At 53.4% G+C, this 8,392-nt stretch overlaps 1 long non-coding RNA gene across 1 annotated transcript in view; it reads left to right on the top strand.

The window, feature by feature from the left end:
• The window catches only part of LOC106813010, a 22,358-nt gene that overhangs the window by 8,743 nt on the left and 5,223 nt on the right, over positions 1-8,392 (top strand). Inside the window, exon 2 of the long non-coding RNA XR_001394413.1 lies at positions 3,368-3,371. This is a non-coding gene — a long non-coding RNA (uncharacterized LOC106813010). The remainder of the gene's footprint in view (positions 1-3,367; positions 3,372-8,392) is intronic.

An 8,392-nucleotide genomic window follows, 5' to 3' on the forward strand; every position in this document is an offset into this window, starting at 1 on the left:
CTAACGTCAGTATGAAACGACTTATCCCGAGCTAAAGTTATCCCGCTTCAGCAGTATAAAACGACATCCCGAGCTAAAGTTATCCCGCTTCAGAAGCGGGCTAAATTCGTTCGCAGTATGAAAGCGGCACAAGCGACCGGGCGTTCGCTACCTTGCCGCTAGCTTGCGGTGGGAAAAGTCTGAAGAGATGGCGAGGGGAGGAAGGCAGCTACGTGAAGTAATGTGGCGCCATCTGGGAGTGATTGTCGTCATCTTCACATGGTCGCCTTGCAGCTGACGTTCGCCTCACATGCGGTTCGTCAACCACATCCCTAACGTTTTCACTAACCCAAACCCAACCTTTACCTTAATGACAATCCAAACCTTAAGCACAGCCCCAATTCCAATCCTCAAACCAATCCCAACCCTGATACCAATCCTAACTTAACCCAAATTCTAATCCCAACATTACCCTGACCTAGCCCCAACCACAACCCTAACACCAACCCCAACTCAAAGCCTATCCCTAACAAGTCCGATCACCTTTTCCCCGCCATCTCACATCCGACTGCGGATGGTCACACACCTGGACACATAGTGGTACACTTGACTTCCCAGTGTCAGGTGTCGCCTGACCTTGCGGGATGGCACGTGAACACGCGGCGTTCGCACGTCAACGCATGGTGTGTGGCACTCTAACTGGTGTCTTGCTCCTAACTGATGCTGGATCGACAGCAGGTGGTGAGTGTGAGACCGCGGATCAACCAACCGGCTGCTGCTGCTGCTGCTGCTGCTGCTGCTGCTAGGCCGTGGAGTCTCTCTAGTGCGGTTGTAGACTGTATGGCTTCGCCGCTCTTTCTCTCGCTCTCTATCTCTCTCTCCCTCCTATCGATCTATATTTATAGATATTACTCAGCTGGTGATTTTGGCACGCACTAGAAAGCGCCGCAAAAACGCCGTCTGTGTCTAGTCTAGGCAGAACAGTTTATCACAGTATATCAGCACGCAGGCCACTCGCTGCCTGCCTGCCTGCCCGCTTGCCTTCCCGCCCGCCTGCCTTGCCTGTCTTTCTGCTTGCTGTCCTGCTTGCCTTCTTGCCTGCATGCCTGTTTGTCAGCCTACTTGCCTGCTTGCCTGCTTGCCCTGTCCTAATGTCTGTCTATTTGCCTGTCTGGCCCTGCCCGCATGTTTGCCAGCTCGTCTCGTTGTGCTGCTTGTGCAGGGTAAAGATGTCTAATGATTGCGATATTAAATGCTGTTAATTAAAGTTCTGTGCCGTCCCCGTAGGTGATAATTCCGTTACGGCAAGTCAAGACTGACTATGCACCTATGCGTGTATACACCACACCACACCACACCACTCCACCACACCAAACCGCACCGCACCGCACCGCACCGCACCACACCACACCGCACCACACCGCACCACACCACACCACATCTCACTACACTACACCTACGCTGCCTCTAGGTGCTCGCTCGTGAGCAGGGAGGGATGTAACCCCTGCGCAACATTTACAAATACAGTCGGCGTTCGCTCGCTCGTCCCTATGTTTTTGCCCGATAGAGCGAGCTGTCTCTGCTCGGTTTATAGGGTTAGGTTCGCGGAATCGTGAAAAACGAGGGGAAAGCAGCTAATTTCGTCTAATTTGTACGGCGTGCGCACTGCGCCCAATCACTGAGAGACAGAAAGGAGGGTGAGGGGGAAGAGAATGAGGACGAGCAAGAGGAGGAAGAAGAGGTGAATGAGGAAGAAAGAGAGAAGAAGGGGAGGAGCCGAAAGAGGAAGAGGAGGAGGAGAAGAAGGAGAAGGAGAAGGAGGAGTATTATGTATTTTTGCGGTATTACAGGAGGATGCTCTGGAGCAAACGACTCTGTTGCGTTTTTTCCCACGAGGGCTACACGTCTGCTTTCTTAAACGTGTTGTGTGCTCGACGCGAGAGACGTACTGTACGTCCTTCTCGCTCCGAGTTTCTCTCAGAGGCAGACTGATTTTCCGTCTTTGCTCCCACTCCTCCTTCCCTTCCTCCTTCTTTTAAGCACACCTCCCCTTCCTCGTGGCACTCTATATTCTCGCACCTTGCCTGGTTTATGTTATCCACATTGCTTCCCCTGTTCACCTCTGCGTCCACTCTTCTCCGTTACTCCCTTTCGACTCTTGCATTCTTCCTGGCTCCTTCCATCCTCCGCATCCTCTTCCGACTTCTGGTCTGCATTGCTCCCGCGTAGATAGGACGCAGGCAGACAGGCACGCAGGCAGGCAGGCAGGCAGGCAGGCAGGCAGGCAGGCAGGCAGGTAGGCAGACGGGCGGGCGGGCAGGCGGGCGGGCGGGCGGGCAGGCAGACATGCAGGCAGGCAGGCAGACAGGCGGGCAGGCAGGCAGGCCGACGGACTGGAAGACTGGCAGACAGACAGTCAGGCATACACGCAGACAGATAGGCCAGCAGACAGGCAGGCAGACATGCAGACAGACAGGCAAACAGGCAGGCAGACAGACAGACATGCAGACAGACAGGCAGACAGAAAGGCAGACAAGCAGGCAGACAGACAGACAGACAGGCAGGCAGGCAGACAGGCAGACAGACAGACAGACAGGCAGACATGCAGACAGACAGGCAGACATGCAGACAGACAGGCAGATAGGCAGCCAGGCAGGCAGACAGACAGACAACCCTGCCAACTGGCACGCGGGACGGGTGACAAAATAAACCTGAACCACCGGAACCATTCGGTCATCGGAAAAACGCAAGAAACAAAACGGGAAAAAAACTCGCTGCCGTGTTTAATGCGGCGCGCAGTTTTTGACACAGTAATCAATGTTAATTTACATGTAGCCGCCGCTGTCGGCTGCCTCATGTTCACAGCAAAGAGGAGGTGTTTCCCCGCCCTCCCCGGGAGGCGCTGGTGGATTTGCAGTACCCTCTCTGGGAGGATTTAGGCTTTCCGCTCTTCTTTCCCTGTCTAGCGAATAGTTGGTTCGCAGTCCTCCTTAGCAGGAGCCCATGCACAGGGTCCAATTCCATGTAGCTGGTTAGTAGTATCATTCGGTTCTGTGTGTACACGTACAGAATAGACCTCTTGCGCAGCAGCAGAAGCAGCAGCAGCAGCAGCAGTAGTTGTAGCAGCAGCAGCAGCAGCAGCAGCAGTAGCAGAAGCAGCAGCAGCAATAGCAGCAGCAGCAGAAGCAGCAGCAGCAGCAGCAGTAGTTGTAGCAGCAGCAGCAGCAGCAGCAGTAGCAGCAGCAGCAATAGCAGCAGCAGCAGAAGCAGCAGCAGCAGCAGCAGTCCCAACCTGTCCTTGTCATAACCTAGTCCAACCTAATCATTAGTCGGGCCACAAATCAGGAAACCTGTAGCGCGCGACGTAGGCGCGTACAGCTTAAAAGAGAGGGGTTTTGAGAGAAACGGGAGAGTCCTGGACCATCGCTGGTATGTGTATACACTGTTATTGCTCGTGCTTAGAATAAACCTATAGTTGTTTACCGTTTATACAAACTCTTACGTCTACTGTCTACAATACGATATTCAACGCTACAGCAATAGCAGCAGCAGCAGCAGCAGCAGCAGTAGCAGCAGCAGTAGCAACAGCAGCAGCAGCAGCTCAGCAGTGGTAGCAGCAGCAGCAGCAACAGCAGTAGTAGCAGTAGCAGCAGCAGCAGTAGCCGCAGCAGCAGCAGTAGTAGCAGCAGCAGCAGCAGTAGCAGCAGTAGCAGTAGCAGCAGCAGCAGCAGCAGTAGCAGTAGCAGCAGCAGTAGCAGCTGCAGCAGTAGCAGTAGCAGCAGCAGTAGCAGCAGCAGCAGCAGTAGCAGCAGCAGCTGCAGCAGCAGCAGCAGTAGCAGCAGCAGCAGTAGCAGCAGCAGCAGTATAGTAGCAGTAGCAGTAGCAGTAGCAGCAGCAGCAGCAGCAGCAGCCGCAGTAGTAGCAGCAGCAGTAGCAGCAGCAGCCGCAGTAGTAGCAACAGTAGCAGCAGCAGCAGTAGTAGCAGTAGTAGCAGTAGTAGCAGCAGTAGCAGCAGCAGCAGCAGCAGCAGCAGCAGCAGCAGTAGCATGAGATCATCACAGCAGGGGCGGGAGTGTTTTTCACCGGGCATCGCGAACTGCATGATGATGCTCGTTCGCCGCGATTGTCTTGGTTAAACGCCTGGAATTCAGAACTTAGAACTCGCCTTCTTGGCTTTATTTAAATTATATGCGAATCATGTTGGTCGGCTTTGCTGTTGGGAGAGGGGGCGACGACAGCGACTGCAGCAGCAAGGCCCGCTGGCACTGTTTACACGAGCCCAAAGTCACCTCAGCGCGCGGTCGCACATTCGAGCAACTAGAGCACATTATATAGAGATTTATTATTACATGCTAGCAGTTATGCTGGCCTAGGTTCTTTTCGCTCCCGGCCTCTCTCTCTCCCCGGCAAAAACCGATTTATTCCGGCAAAGGTGGCCGTGAAATTCAGTCTATTAGCGAATATACGCACGCACGCACGCACGCACGCACGCACGCACGCACACACGCACGCCGGCGTAAAGCACAGAATAAACTTTGCACGATTTATGGTCCTCGCAAAACCGCCGATTGCTCCGTGGCATAATATTCCCCGTGTATATATTATATATAATATCAGATATATAATGTATATACTGATTTTGTATATACACAAGCCCACGCTTTCTTCGGTGTATATAATATTAGATATATAGTGTATATATGTACCGATTCTACATATTATACAAACACACACCCGCTCTCTTCTGTGTGTGTACGTGATATAGAATTTATGGTGTATATACCGATTTTGTATACACAGTAGAGCGCGGGCGATTGCGTAGCACACATTCATATGTTACATGTGAGCGCGTGCGTGCGTGTACGTGTGTGCGTGCGTGCGTGCGTGAGTGCGTGTGTGTGAGTGCGTGCGTGCGTGCATGGCCCGCTGAGAGAGAGAGATGGAGAGAGGGAGAGAGAGAGCGAGAGAGGGACAGAGTGAGAGAGAGAGAGAGAGCGAGAGAGAGAGAGAGACAAGCGACGGGCGTTCGCTACCTTGCGCGTTGAGCTTGCGGTGGGAAAAAGTCTGAAGAGATGGCGAGCGTGAGGAAGGCAGCTACGTGGTAAATGTGGCGCCATCATGGGAGTGATTGTGCGTCATCTTCAAATGTCGCCTTGCCAGCTGGCGTAGCGCCTCGACATGACGGGGTCGCACCACATCGCCTAACGTTGTTCAATAACCCAAACCCAACCGTTACCTTGAATGACAGATCCCAAAGCGCTTAAGCCAGACCCCAAATTCCAATCCTCAAACCAATCCCAACCTAGATACCAATCCTAATTAACCCGAAATTATGAATCCCAACATTTAAACCCTGAAGCTAGCCCCCAACCACAACCCTAACACCAACCCAACCAAAGCCTATCCTACGAAGTCCGAATCACCTTTTCCCGCATCTCACATCGACTGCGGGGCACACACCTGGAAACACATAGTGGCTACACTTAGACTTCCGTGTCACGGTGTCGCCTGACCTTGCGGGATGGCACGTGAACACGCGGAGCGTTCCGCACGTCAACGCATGGTGTTGTGGCACTCTAACTGGTGTCTGCTCCTAACGGGATGGCTGGATCGACAGGCAGGGTGTTGGAGTGTGAGCCGCGGAATCAACCAACGGCTGGGCTGCTGCCTGCTGATGCTTGCTTGCTGCTGCTTAGGCCGTGGAGTCTCCTAGATGAGGTTGTAGGACTGTATGGCTCCGCCGCTCTTTCTCTCGCTCTCTCATCTCTACCATCTTTTCCCTCCTATCGATCTACTATTTTATAGATGCATTACTCAGCTGGTGATTTTGGCACGCAACTAGAAAGCGCCGCAAAAACGCCGTCAGTGTGGCTAGGCTAGGCAGAACAGTTTATCACAGATATCAGCACGCAGGCCACTCGCTGCCTGCCGGCCTGCCCGCTTGCCTTCCCGCCCGCCTGCCTTCGCCTGTCTTTCTGCTGCCTGATCCGGCTTGGCCTTCTTGCACTGCATGGCTGTTTTCAGCCTACTTGCTGCTTGCCTGCTTGCCCTGTTCTATGTCGCCATCTATTTGCCCTGTTGGCCCTGCCCGCAATGTATGCCAGCTTCGTCTCGTTGTGCTGGCTTGTGCAGGGAAAGCATGTCTAATGATGGCGATATAAATGCTGGATTAATTAAAAGTTCTGGCCGTCCCCGTAGGTGATAATTCCGTGACGGGCAAGTCAAGACTGACTACTTGGCACCTATGCGTGTATACACCACACCACACCACACCACTCCACCACACCAAACCGCACCGCCAGACCGGCACGCACCGCCACCACAGCCACACCGCACCACACCGCACCACACCACACCACATCCTCACTACATACACCTACGCTGCCTCTAGTGCGCGCTCGTGAGCAGGGAGGGATGTAACCCTGACGCAACACATTTACAAATACAGTCGGCGTATCGCTCGCTCGCTTCCCTATGTTTATTGCCCGATAGAGCGACTGTCTCTTGCCCTCGGTTTAGGTTAGGTTCGCGGAATCGTGAAAAACAGAGGGAAAGCAGCTACATTTCCGTCTAAATTTGTACGAGCGCTGCGCACTGCGCCAATCCTTGAGAGACAGAAAGGAGCAGGTGAGGGGGAAAGAATGAGGACGAGCAAGAGGAGGAAGAAGAGGTGAATGAGGAAAGAAAGAGAGAAGAAGGGGAGGAGCGAAGGGAAGCAGGAGGAGGAGCAAGAAGGAGAAGGAAAGGAGGAGTATTATGTATCGTCTGCGTAGTACAGGAGGATTGCTCTGTGGTTTTTTCCCAGAGGGCTACACGTCTGCTTCTTAACGTGTTTTGTATGCTCGAACGCGAGGGCGTACGGTACGATCCTTTCTCGCTACCGCAGATTTCTCTCAAGAGACAGACTGATTTTCCGTCTATTGCTCCCACTCTTCCTTCTCCCTTCCTCCGTTCTTTTCAAGCACTCCTCCCTGTCCTCGGTGAGCACTCTATATTCTCGACCTTTGCTGCAGGTTATGGTAGTCCACATTGCGTTCCCCTGTTCACCTTCTGGAACGTCACTCGTTCTCCGTTACTCCGTGCGACTCTTGGCATTCTTCCTGGCTCCTTGCAGCCTCCGCATCCTCATTCCGACTTCTGGTCTGCATGTGCTCCCGCAGTACGAGAGTAGGAGTGCAGGCAAGAGCGCGAGGATTCAAGCGCGGGTCAGCAGGAGGCAGGAGAAGCGCATAGAGCACGGCAGGAAGAGGCCAGAAGATAGTGCAGCGGGCAGCAAGGGAGAACCCAGACCAGAAGCAGCCGAGGCGGCGGCGGCGAGGGCGGGGCGGCAGGCAGACATGCAGGCACGGCAGGCAGACAGGCGGCAGGCAGGCAGGCCGACGGACTGGAAGACTGCAGACAACATCACATCACGCAACAGATAGGCCAGCAGACAGGCAGGCCAGACATGCAGACAGACAAGGCAAACAGGCAGGCAGACAGACAGACATGCCTACTACTACTACTACTACTACTACTACTACTACTACTACTACTACTACTACTAGTACTAGTCTACTACTACAATCCACATTTGTACATGCTCACTGTCATGCTGTATCAATATAGGGGCCGCGCGTGGGTGTGCGGGTGGGCTAGCGCTGGGACTCTGCCTTTACTCCTTAACCCTCCCACTCGATTCTCCTCTCCACGCCTACATAATTATGCACTCCGTGACTACATTGAAATCAGTGTGGCGGGCTGGCTGGCTGGCGACATGCGTAACTCGGGCTTGTTTGCAGCTCACATGACTGGGAGAAATGCAGATGAGAACCTTTGAGAGCAAGCATGTCTGCAGGTGTGTTGCTGATTGCTAAGGGAGTGCCACCCAGTGCACAGGTATAGCATAACCATGGTCTAGGTATGACCCAGGTATGAGTGGCTGAGAAGGCGTTAACTAATGCCGCTTTCACACTGGGGTTTATCCCGCTTCAGGTCCGGACCTGAAGCGGGATAAATCCCAGTATGAAAGGTCGAAACACCCTTAGTTCGAGCTAAAGTTATCCCGCTCTAAGGGGTGGTCAGGTCCGTTTCAGACCCGAGCTAACGTCAGTATGAAAAGGTATCTCGACTTTAGCTCGCTCTAAATTCCCCCCACAAACCCCCCCATTACCCCATTCATACTAGGGGTTATCCCGCTTCAGGTCCGGACCCCAAATGAAAGGTCGAAAAACACTTAGCCCGAGCTAAAGTTATTCCACCTCAGGAGGTGGTTCAGGTCCGCTTCAGACCCGAGCTAACGTCAGTATGAAACGACTTATCCCGAGCTAAAGTTATCCCGCTTCAGAAGCGGGCTAAAGTCGTTCGCAGTATGAAAGCGGCGCACGCATGAAGCGTTCGCTCTCTCTCTCTCTCTCTCTCTCTCTCTCTCTCT

This window comes from Priapulus caudatus, unplaced genomic scaffold (assembly GCF_000485595.1).
Source record: "Priapulus caudatus unplaced genomic scaffold, Priapulus_caudatus-5.0.1 Scaffold714, whole genome shotgun sequence".
NCBI classification, from domain to species: domain Eukaryota; kingdom Metazoa; phylum Priapulida; class Priapulimorpha; order Priapulimorphida; family Priapulidae; genus Priapulus; species Priapulus caudatus.